Here is a 12,545-nt window from a genome sequence, read left to right as displayed (position 1 = left end):
GTTGGACCCCTTACTAGCAGAAGGGAACCCTTAAAAGGCACTGCAAATCCTGGGAGCCCAAGAGACAGCAGAGGCTTGGCCATATTGACTCCTTTCCCCAACCCAAATGTTATCCCCTAAGAAGCAAAAACTACATCTGGTCTAGACTTCAGTACCCAAAGGCCAGTAAGAGGCCAGCAGTTGCTGATATGGCTGACCCTGACCATGACCTGCCCCTCCCCTCCTGCCTCTTCCTGATCTTCCACAGGCTCTTCCTCCTCTTCTGGAACTCGCTGCTCCTACCCAGCCTGGGGACCACCTCCGGTACCTCCATCCAGCTCTCTGACATATCTCCCCCCACTTCCCCCTGGCTCTAATCCCCTCAATCACAGCAGCACCCATGCCATCAGGGTCCCCAGGGACTGATCTGGAGCCGTCCCAGGGCTGTGTCCATGATTATGGTCAGGTGAGGATGGGGAGACCTTGTAGGTATAGCAGAAAGGGAAAAGATAGCAGGTGAGGGGATGATGGCTAAATCAAAGGGGCTCTGTGACCTGGGTTTGCAAGAGAGAGAGAAAGAAAGAAAGAAAGAAAGAAAGAAAGAAAGAAAGAAAGAAAGAAAGAAAGAAAGAAAGAAAGAAAGAAAGAGAGGAAGGAAGGAAGGAAGGAAGGAAGGAAGGAAGGAAGGAAGGAAGGAAAAAAGAACAAAGGTAGCCAAAGTCTCTGAGGCCAAGCATGCAAGCAATGGCCCTGCCTGACCAGGGGCCAGGATCTGCATCCATCAGGGCCTCCTCCTCCCCTAGATCTCAGCCAACAGGATGGCTCTGGGACAGCTCCACACTGTACACCCACTCTCACCAGAGGCCATTTAGATTCCAAAGGCATGAGATGGCGCTGACCTTCCAGCAAGACAAGGGCACCGCTGTTCTCTCAAGGACTTCCTGGCCCACCGTCTAGCTGGGGCTCCTGCCTTCCTCCACCCACCCAGTCCCACGTCTCACTTCCTTCTGCCCTCACTTTTGTTCTGGCTCCTCGAGAGAGGGGGCATCCCCAGGAGCCTCTTTTCTGTCCCCCATGGCCAGTGCCCGAGCAGAGGGTCACCAGCGTCGCCAAGCCATTGGGTTCACGGATAAATCACTTGCCTCAGAGGCTCTAGGTCAACCTAAAATCGCACCAAAATTGGGAAAGAGTATTCCATAGTGGTCAAGTGAGTAGGGTCTGGTGTCAAATTGCCACATCTTACCAGCTGTGTGAGCATATCCATCCACTAACCTTCAGTAAATAAGACCCATTTGCTGGTCATACAAAGCAATACCGAGTATTTCCTTCGTCCAGGGAATTTTGTGACAATTCCGTGTGAAATCACTCAGCATAATACCTGGAACAGAATAAGAACTGGTGAATATTAGCTATTATTATTTCTATTCTCTCTTACCTCTTGACTTGATGATTGCAATTCTCTTAACCGGAAGCAAAGCCTTGCTCTCTGCCGTTAAGGATAAGGCATCCCTGCCAATGCCTGTGAAGTCACACAGTGCCTTATATTTATACCCAAGTGTTAAGGGACTGAGATCAGAGATTCAGAGACAGTATAGCCTTCACCTTGGCTACTCAGGCAGATAAAATGTCTGCCTGGGGCCGGTGGGGAGATGGAGGGGTGTTGCCTCCCCCAGGCCTCCAGAAAGAGAACCTCTCCCTATATCCTGTGGTCCCCTCATCCCCATGAGGACAAGTGTGCTGTCCCAGACAGTGCTGCCCTGCAGAGCCCCTGTGCTGCAAACTGGACAGCAACGTTTGCTCCTGCCTGCTAGTCTTGCAGGAGCAACAGCCACTCTTGCCTTCCCATCAAGAGAAGGCTTCTCTGCAGGGGAGAGGGAGCCGATTGCGGGCAGCCGCCCAGCCCCGGCGCCACTGCCACTGAAGCGATAGCTCACACAGAGCCATCAGGCTCCAGCAGCACCCCCGAGTTCCTCAGGGGTCTCTCCCCCACAGCACACACTGAAGCCACACCATTTAAGGGACTGGACCCCCAGCACGAGCTCCGTCAGTTACCAGCTGCAGGTGCGGCCACTAACCCTTGGCCCTCCTGGTCCTCACTCGTCTTCCACATGGATGCCAAAACCAGCCAGCACCCTGTTTTCTTCCTCGTAAGTTTTTTTTTTCTCATGCTTCCCTCATGTCTGAGAAGCCTTCCCCCACCCCGCCGTCCCTGATCCCCTGCAGAATATCCCCCGTCCTCAGCAACCCCCCATTCAGGCCCCAGTTTGGGCTTCACCAGCCCTGCTGACCCCACAGATGAGCCAGGAGGAGGAGGAGGGTCTACTTAAGTATCAACTACAGTTTTCCTCCCATGGAAATGTGCGTGTTGCTCCTGAGTCTGTCTCACACTCGTCTCTTCCACGTACAGTGTGTGGGGAGAGGTGTGCGTATTGTCCACGTGGCCTTTTCATCCTGCGTTCTGTAAGTCTGCTGAAAGCCAGCACCCACCCTTCTCTTTCCTTCACACACACAATAGCTGTGGGTACTCATTGACCTAATCAGACCGCAAGGCAGAGCTAAAAGCACTGCCTGAGGAGTCATTATTGCTGCCTCGCTGCATGATCTCGGGGAAATTATGTCACTTCTCTGTGCCGCAGGACTGGTCCTGTTCAGCCTCAGTGTTCTATGACTGATCTATCTCGCCTTCCACACCCACACCCTCCCCTTGGATTCCTTTCTTTTCCGCCACTGTTTTTAGAAAAGCTTTGCTCCCTGCCCTTGACCCAGCAGTCAAGAAATTGTCATCCTTAATGTAACTGAAGTGTAGCCTGCAGCGTCCCCACTGGAGAGAGAACCCCAACATGGGAAGGAACGGCTAGATCACAGAGCATTCTCTCTTTCCGTAAGGTGGCTCCCCTAATCTCTACTGCCACTCACCGTCCTGTTTTGTTTCCCCTCCACTCATTTGTTACTGAGTAGCACAGACGGGACAAGGGTGCATCATTTGAACAAGGGTTTATTAAAGTCTTGGAGAAAGCAAAAGCCACATAGAACAGAGAGTAATATATGAGTCAATTATCTGAGGTCCAAATGCAGCCTCACCCATAAACTCATTGTGAATGGCAGGGATGGTGCAGGATATAGCAGAACTGCCTTCCTATTCACAAGCAAAGCACATACGCAGTATGTTTAAAGAGTTCTTTACTAGAGGACTCTATTTCAGGCTTGAAAGTCCACACAAAGCCCATCGGGTATGGGAGATTTCGGAACTGGAATCTCCAGCCTCTGAACTTGTCCTGTTAGACAATCTGCTGGTGTGGGACCATTGTCCTAGATTCTTAAGACTCGTGCTATGGTTACCCTCCCTTACGTTGGAAAAAGCATTCTATTTAGGGCTTCTCCTTGCTTCTCTTCCTTTATCCCTTTCAACAGCTTCTTGGTCCTTTTTTAACTCTTTGCTATCCTTCCAAAGCCTCACCTCCTCTGTGTTTGTTCTCCTGCAGGTCCTACTTTGATCTGTATGGTCCTGCTACTTGATGGGGATGAGTGAAGGAGCCCTTCAGATCTAAGGTGAAGGAGAGGGTCAGAAGCCCCCAAAGGCACTCTGGCTTTAGGGTAATGCATCTGAAATACAACCATGCCTAGCAAAAATAACATCTTACTAACTGATCTTCTGATTTATTGTACTAAAATAATATATGTCTATTTCTGTGATACCCAACCAACCTCCAAGGTGGCCCCCAATGATCCCTGCTTCTTGGCATTCCCTTCCTTGTGCATTCTCCTCCTACACTGTATCAGGGAAGGGTCCTGTGAAGAGGGTCACATGGAAGGAACTGAGGCCTCCTGCCCATAGTCCTGTAAAGGAGCCATCTTGGAAGCAGACCCTCCAGCCCCAGTCAAGCCTTCAGATGAATGCAACCATGGCCAACACCTTGATTGAAGCCTTGTGAGAGACTTAGCCAAAATCACTCATCTAAGCTGCTTCTCACCTTCAGAAACTGTGGGAAGTAATACATATTTGCTGTTTTAAACAGCCAAATGTAAGAGTGACTTATTATACAACAGGTAACCAACACATATTCTCAGCTTTGAATTTCAACACAAATGACCCTCCTCCTAGTACCATAGCCTTAGTATTTGCCAAGCTGGCAAAAGGATGCAGATGAGTGACTTAGGGCAGTATAAACCTGTCCAGCCACAAAAAGATATGGCTGTACACCTAAGGGTGTTATAGGCCCTTCCATCCTAGCCCTAAGCCCAGACACCATCTGCGTGCCCAGCACCAGGGACCCACATCTCAGTGTCCCCCTAGAAGTCTAAAGAAAGTGAAGTTCAGAGATAGGCAGGTGCCCCCTTTCCTTCCTCTCTTAGGCCCACCTGCCGGAGTACTTTCTGAGAACCCACCTTTTCCCTAGGTAATTGTTAAAAAGAATGTCCAAATCTTCAAATAATACCCCCCCCCACTTTCACAGATGTATAAGTTTACCTTGTGGCTTTAATAGGACAATGCAGCAGAATACAACTCAATAAACCTCATGTCAATAGAGAGAGTGCATATCCAGGGGCAGGGAGATTATCTCAGATAGCATCAGATCTTTACTGGCAGGAAGCTAATTGACAAATTCTATGATGGCAGAGCATCAGGGTCCTGAATACCAGCAGTAATGAGGGGAAGTTGGTGTCCAGATATACAATGCAATGGAGAGCCACGCCTGCATGGTAAGCTATCCCTCACAGAGTAAGAAATCTTTGGGGTCCTCCCCAGCCTTCCGAGGCCAGCACAGCAATACCAGAGCCAAAGATTTCTTTGTTGAAAAAGAGGGTGAAATGGAGAAACATAGATAGCAGAAGGCTCTGTGCAGAGGCCACCAGGAGTAGCCAAATCTGATGGCTAGAAAGAGGGGGACACCAGGGAAGGTGTTTTAATGGCTCTCTGCTCTGCTATACTCTCACCAGCAATCATAGGCTATGGGCAGCCCCTGAGCCTGCCATATAATAACTTCTGCTTTCACCCAACAGATGCAGGACATTCACCAGGCCCAGATCTACCACCACTGCCAGAAGCCCCATTACTTAGTGAAGATCAGAGCGGGTAGAAGCCAGGTCGCCCAGGTTAGGAACAGCCAAGCCCTCTCAAGGGCATCTTGTATTCATACGCCTGCTTTCTCTACTCACATGCTCTCTTCCTCCCTGGGCACCTTCCTTGAAAACTCCAATACCTCGTCCACACTCTTCTTCTTTACCTCATCCCATGAATTCATCCTATGGATACATGTACCAGGCATCATGCTCAGTTCTGTGGATATTGAAACCTATAGAACAAGCCCTCCCTCAAGGAGCTCACAGTCTTAGAAGAAAGATAGCCAAGCGAACAGGTGGTTGTCATATATGAAGATAAGTGCTAATGTGCTGATAAGCATAGGAAAGTAATCTAACCCCGAGTCAAAGAGGGCTTCCCAGAGGAGGGGACACATGAGGAGAGAAGTCATAATATAATGGATGGCATCCATGGCATGATTACTGCATGCCAGACATTCACCTCTCAACTCATTTACTCCTCCCAAGAATCCTATGACATATTGTTATCCTTACTGTACAGGTAAGGAAACCGTATTGTCAGGATTCTCCAGAGATTAATTATAAGGTATTGGCTCAAGCGATTATAGAGGCTGAGAAGCCTCACAATCTGCCAGCTGCAAGCTAGAAATCCAGGGATGATGATGGTGTAATTGTAGTCCCAGTCTGAAAGCCTGAGAACTAGGGGAGCTGATGGTGTAAATCCAGTCCAAGGGCAGAAGACCAGTGTCCCAACTAATCCTCCCTTCCTCTGCTTTTTGTTGTGTTCATGTCCTCAATGGATTGGATGATGCCTACCACAGTGGGGAGGCCCATCTGCTTTAGTCAGTCTACCAATTGAAATGTTAATATCTTCTGGAAACACCTCATGTACACACCAAGAAATAATGTTTAACTAGCTATCTGGACATCCCTTGGCCTGGTCAAGTTGACACATAAAGCTCACCATCACAAAAACTGAAGAACACAGAGTTCCTTAGTAATTTGCCAAAGGTCACATATCAAAGGCAGAGCCAGGATTTGAACCCAAACAAATTGGTTCCAGAATAACCTGGCCACCTAAGCCAGAGTTTCTCAACCTCAGCACTGTTGACATTTCAGGCCAGATAGTTTTTTGTTATGGGAGGTGGTGTCTAAACATTATTGAATGTTTAGCGGCATCCTTGGCATCTCTCCACTAGATGCCAGTAGCATCCCTGCAGCTGTGAAAACCAAAAACTTCTAGATATTTTCAAATATCCGCTGGGGAGCAAAATTGCTTTTGGTTGAAAACCACTGACCTAGCCATTTTGCTATTCTGCCTCTCTAAACAAGTAGTGATATTTATTGAGGCTTTACCAAAGGCTGGGCACTCTCCAAAGAAATTAAATGATTAGCTCACTTAATCCTCACAACACCCCTATGGAAGTGGGTACCACTGTCTTCATCTTTCTTCTATAGGTGAGGATCTTTATGGGCAAGGAGAAAGTGCACGAGCTGCCTGTGGTCCCAAAGCTTCTAAGAGGCAGTGCCTGGATTTGAACCTGGCGAGCCTGGTTTAGGAGCCCACTCCTTTAGCCACTGTGTTATGCTACCTTTTGGTCTCTGATGACTGAAAAACACAGAATTGGCCAAAGAGTCACATGTGCAAATGCAAGGTGTTGTTTAAGAAATAGCAAGATCACCAGTGAGGCTGGAATGCATATGAGAGGAGGAAACTGCGCGGAATAAGGCAAGCAGAGCCCAATTACCAATGAAGAATCTGCCATGATGGCCAAGTAGCTTGGGCTCCATCTTGTGCATCAGAGGGTCCAGTCGTTAAAAGGTTTTAAGCTGGGGAGGAGCAAGATGCCATAGACAGATAGCTGGCAGAGTAGGGAAGGTAGACTGGAGGGCCAACAGAGGTGGCTGGCACTCCTTTGGCATTGATTTAGCCTCTGCCCAAATATCCCTAACCTATGGATATCAATGTCCTAACTTGCATACCTGAGATGACTTGGGGATAGTGGAGCTTGCAGGACAGACCCAACTCTTGATAGAGTCACTCTCATCCCCTAAATCTCTGTCCACATTTCTAGTTTCCATTAAGGATAGAAGCCCAGGATCCCAGCACAACTGATTCAGGCCTCTTCCACTCCCTCTGCTCTCCACCTCTTTGCCATATCTCTCTCCTTACCTGATGTGGGGCATAAAAGGCCCAACGTGTCCTAGCCCAGGGCAAGGTGTCTAAAGACAGGAAACTTCCCCCACTCTCTCAGCCCAGGGTCTCCCATGGCTGTTTGGATTCCAAGAGAGAGCAAACGCCTCTCTAAATTCTAGGGTCTAATGAAGGCTGCAGGAAAACCTCCCTGGTCTGGAAAACCCAGCAGTATTCCTCACAGGCCCTTCCCAATGCTGGACAGCAGGTGGCATCACGAACAGGAATTTCAAAACTTAAAACTAAGACTCCAAACTGAAAATGGACTCCCGCACTCCTGCATTCACACCATGTATTCCCTCTGCTTTCTCTCGAATCCGTTCACAACTTTGCAGATTGCACCCCTCTCTGCTTCTGTGCTTTGCCCCTCCTCAGTTAAGGAGAAACAAAATGCAATGGACCCAGAAGCAGGTTCAGAAGATATTAGTGAGACAGAGATGCAGGAAGGTGTTGAGACTACAGGATATCAACCTGTGCTTAGACAGAAGCCCCCCAGGGTTGAAAGGATCTGTGCCTGGCCTGAATTTGTATCCAAGGACAGAAAGTCCTTCTTCATTAATCACACGGATTAAAGATGCCCCCAGAGCCAGGGTCTAGCATCATCTTCAGGATCCATGGCCTCACCCTTCTAATTTTGCCTGGCCTAGAAAGAGCCATCTGGTCACAGCTATAACTCTAAATACATTTATTCTGTAATTATTAAAGTGGTTTAATAATGTTACAGAAATTTCACTACACAGAGAAACATTTCTTAAACTATCCACATCCCTCTACTCTAAGATGGCGACAGTTATGTTAGATTGTTCTTGTGAGTGTTTCCTACTTTTGTGCACATGGTGTGCTTATACTTTTGTAGCTTGCTTCCCTTCCTTCCTCTATCCTCTTACCTGTCAGGGGCCTACACATAGCACAGATGTGGTTTTGCTCTTCAGAGACTCACGTTTGGCCAAGGGAAAGGGGGACAAAGTAGCTGATTGAAGGGCTAGAAATAACCAATTGTCCCAATTTGCATGGGGCTGAACCAGTTTTAGTTTTGAAAGTCCTGCATCCCAGGAAACCGCTTGGTCCCCGACCAACCAAAACGATTTCTAATAGGTCACCCTGTTAGAAACAAGTCCTGCAAAGTAAGCCAGTTCAGAATCCAATTTCAATTTAATTGATAGATTGACCTTTCAGCTATACCTCTGTGTCTTTCTTTTTAACAAACTATTATAGTGTGTGATAATATATTGTATTCGTTGTATTTATTGTAGAGTATTTTTAGGGGTTGGTTTAGAGAAGTTCCTCTTAAACTTTATCCCCTTAAAAATTGAGAACCCCAAAGAACTTTTGTTTATGTAGGTTATAGCTATTCATAGTCACTGTATTAGAAATTAAAACAGGGGCACCTGGGTGGCTCAGTCGGTTAAGCGTCTGATTTCGGCTCAGGTCATGATCTCACAGTTTATGAGTCAGGCTCTGTACTGACAGCTCACAGAACCTGCTTAGGATTCTGTGTCTCCCTCTCTCTCTGCCCGCTCCCTGCTTGCCTCTGTCTCTCTCTAAAATAAATATTTTTTTTAATTTTAAAGAATTTAAAACAGAACTTTTTTTATTAATTTATTTTCAAGTTAGTTAACAAACAGTGTAGTCTTGGCTTCAGAAATAGAACCCAGTGGTTCATCTCTTACATATGACACCCAGTGCTCATCCCAACAAGTGCCCTCCTTAATGCTTGTCATCCATTTAACCCACCCCCCACCCCCACCCCAATCAACTCTGTTTTTTTCTCTGTATTTAAGAGTCTTGTGGTTTGCCTCCCTCTCTGTTTTCTTTTAATGTTTATTTATTTTTGAGAGAGACAGAGAGACAGCACAAGCGGAGGAGGGGCAGAGAGAAAGGGAGACACGGAACTCTAAGCAAGTTCCAGGCTCTGAGCTGTCAGCACAGTGCCCAATGTGGGGCTCAAATTCAGAAGCTGCGAGATCATGACCTGAGCTGAAGTCGGACGCTTAACCGACTGAGCCACCCAGGCGTCCTGTCTCTTTTTATCTTATTTTTCCTTCCTTTCCCCTATGTTCATCTGTTGAGTTTCTCAAATTCCACATATGCATGAAATGTGAAATCATATGATATCTGTCTTTCTCTGACTGACTTATTTCGCTTAGCATAATACTCTCCAGTTCCATCCATGTTGTTGCAAACAGCAAGATTTCATTTTTTGTCATCGCCAAATAGTATTCCATTGTGTATATACACCACATCCTCTTAATCCATTCATCAGTTGATGGACATTTTGGGCTCTTTCCATAACTTGGCTATTATTGATAGAGCTTCTATAAACATGGGGGTACATGTGTCCCTTCGAATCGGCATTTTTGTCTCCTTTGGATAAATTCCTAGTAGTGCACTTTCTGGGTCATAGGGTAGTTCTATTCTTAACTTTTGGAGGAATCTCCATACTGTTTTCCAGAGTGGCTGCACCATTTGCCTTCCCACCAACAGTCCAAAAGCGTTCCTTTTTCTCCGCATCCTCTCCAATGTCTGTTGTTTCCTGAGTTGTTAATTTTAGCCATTCTGACTGGTGTGAGGTGGTATCTCATTGTGGTTTTGATTTGTATTTCCCTGATGATGTGTGATGTTGAACATTTTTTCATGTGTCTGTTAGCCATCTGGATGTTTTCTTTGGAAAACTATATATTCATGTCTTTTGCCCATTTCTTTGCTGGATTATTTGGGGGCTTTTTTGGGGGGGTGCTGAGTTTGGTAAGTTCTTTATAGATTTTGGATACTAACCCTTTATCCAATATGTCATTTGCAAATATCTTCTCCCATTCCATCAGTTGCCTTTTAGCTTTGTTCAAAGTTTCCTTTACTGTGCACATGCTTTTTATCCCAATAGTTCATTTTTGCTTTTATTTCCCTTGCCTTTGGAGCCATGTCAAGTATGAAGTTGCTGTGGCCTAGGTCAAGAGGTTGCTGCCTGTTTTCTCCTGTAGGATTTTGATGGTTTCCTGTCTTACATTTAGGTCTTTTATCCATTTTGAGTTTAATTTTGTGTATGGTCCAGGTTCATTCTTCTGCATCTTGCTGTCCCATTCTCCCAGCACCATTTGCTAAAGAGACTGTCTTTTTTTCCATTGGATACTTTTTCCTGCTTTGTCAAAGATTAGTTGGCCATATATTTGTGGATCCATTTCTGGGTTCTCTATTCTGTTCCACTGGTCTATGTGTCTGTTTTTGTGCCAATACCATACTGTCTTGATTACAGCTTTGCAGTACAGGTTAAAGTCCGAGATTGTGATGCCTCCAGCTTTGGTTTCCTTTTTCAACATTACTTTAACTATTTGGGATCTTTTGCAGTTTCATACAAATTTTAGGATTGTTTGTTCCAGCTCTGTGAAAAATGCTGGAGTTATATTGATCGGGATTGTCTTAAATGTGTAGATTACTTTGGGTAGTATCGACATTTTAACAACATTTGTTCTTTTCCAATCCATGAGCATGGAATGTTTTTCCATTTCTTTGTGTCTTCTTCAATTTCTTTCATAAGCTTTCTATAGTTTTCAGCATACAGGTGGTCTTTTACTTCTTTGGTAGGTTTATTCCTAGGTATTTTATGGGTTTGGGTGCAATTGTAAATGGGATCAATTCCTTGATATCTCTTTCTGTTGCTTCATTATTGGTATATAGAAATGCAAACAATTTCTGTGCATTGATTTTATATCCTGCAACTTTGCTGAATTCATGTATCTGTTCTAGCAGTTTTTTGGGTTTTCCATGTGGAGTATCATATCATCTGTGAAGAGTGAAAGTTTGACTTCTTCTTTGCCAATTTGGGTGCCTTTTATTTCATTTTGTTGTCTGATTGCTGAGGCTAGGACTTCCAACACTATGTTGAACAGCAGTGGTGAGAGTGGACATCCCTGTCATGTTCCTGATCTTAGGGGGAAAGCTCTCAGTTTTTCCCTATTGAGGATGATATTAGCTGTGGGCCTTTCATTTATGGCTTTTATGATGTTAAGGGATGTTCCTTCTATCCCAACCTTCTTGGGGGTTTTTATTAAGAAAGGATGCTGTATTTTGTCAAATGTTTTTTCTGCATTGATTGACAGGATCATATGGTTCTTATCCTTTCTTCTATTAATGTGATGTATCACACTGATTCATTTGTGAATATTGAACCAACCCTACAGTCCAGGAATGAATGTCACTTGATCATGGTGAATAATTCTTTTAATGTACTGTTGAATTCATTTTGCTAGTATCTTGTTGAGACTTTTTGCATCCAGATTCATCAGGGATATTGGCCTGTAATTCTCCTTTTTAGTGGGGTCTATGTCTGGTTTTGGAATCAAGGTAATGCTGGCTTCCTAGGATGAGTTTGGAAGCTTTCCTTCCATTTCTGTTTTTGGAACCATTTGAGAAGGATAAGTATTCACTATGCTTTAAATGTCTGGTAGAATTCCCCTGGGAAGTCGTCTGGCCCAGGACTCTTATTTGTTGAGATATTTTTTTTTAATTTTTTTAACGTTTATTTTTATTTTTGAGACAGAGAGAGACAGAGCATGAATGGGGGAGGGGCAGAGAGAGAGGGAGACACAGAATCAGAGCAGGCTCCAGGCTCTGAGCCATCAGCCCAGAGCCCGACGCGGGGCTCGAACTCACGGACCGTGAGATCGTGACCTGAGTTGAAGTCGGAGGCTTAACCGACTGAGCCACCCAGGCGCCCCTGTTGAGATATTTTTAATAACTGATTCAACTTCTTTGCTAATTATGGATCTGTTCAAATTTTCTATGTCTTCACATTTGAATTTTGGTAGTGTGTGAGTGTCTAGGAATTTTTATTTCTTCCAGATTGTCCAGTTTGTTGGCATATAATTTTTCATAGTATTCTCTAATAATTGTTGGTATTTCTGTGTTATTGGTTATGATCTCTCCTCTTTCATTTGTGATTTTATCTTTTTGGGTCCTCTCTCTTCTTTTTGCGAAGTCTGGCTAGGGGGTTATCAATTTTGTTTATTCTTTCAAAAAACAAGCTCTTAGTTTCATTGATCTGTTCTACTGGGTTTTTTGGATTCTGCATTATTTATTTCTGCTCTAATCTTTATTATTTCCCTTCTTCTACTGGCTTTAGGCTTTATTTTGCTGCTCTTTTCTTTTGACTGTCGTGTTTTCATTTTCATTTGCCTCCATATATTTTTAAATTTATTCTTTAATTTCCTGGTTAACACATTCATTCTTTAGTAGGATGTTCTTTAACCTCCATTTTTTCTTGTGGTTGATTTCAAGGTTCATAGCATTGTGATCTGAGAATATGCATGGCATGATCTCAATCTTTTTGTACCTGTTG

General features: G+C 44.9%; 1 long non-coding RNA gene across 1 annotated transcript; it reads right to left on the bottom strand.

Annotated features, from left to right (window-relative positions):
- Positions 1 to 981: 981 nt before the first annotated feature.
- LOC128316342 (uncharacterized) lies at positions 982 to 5,858 on the bottom strand. The gene is made up of 3 exons (XR_008300089.1): positions 5,645 to 5,858; positions 5,137 to 5,223; positions 982 to 1,357 (listed from the first exon to the last, which is right to left on the bottom strand). It is a non-coding gene; the product is annotated as an uncharacterized LOC128316342 (long non-coding RNA).
- Positions 5,859 to 12,545: the final 6,687 nt, after the last annotated feature.

Source organism: Acinonyx jubatus, chromosome B4 (assembly GCF_027475565.1).
Source record: "Acinonyx jubatus isolate Ajub_Pintada_27869175 chromosome B4, VMU_Ajub_asm_v1.0, whole genome shotgun sequence".
NCBI classification, from domain to species: domain Eukaryota; kingdom Metazoa; phylum Chordata; class Mammalia; order Carnivora; family Felidae; genus Acinonyx; species Acinonyx jubatus.
This window is presented reverse-complemented; position numbering and strand designations above follow the sequence as displayed.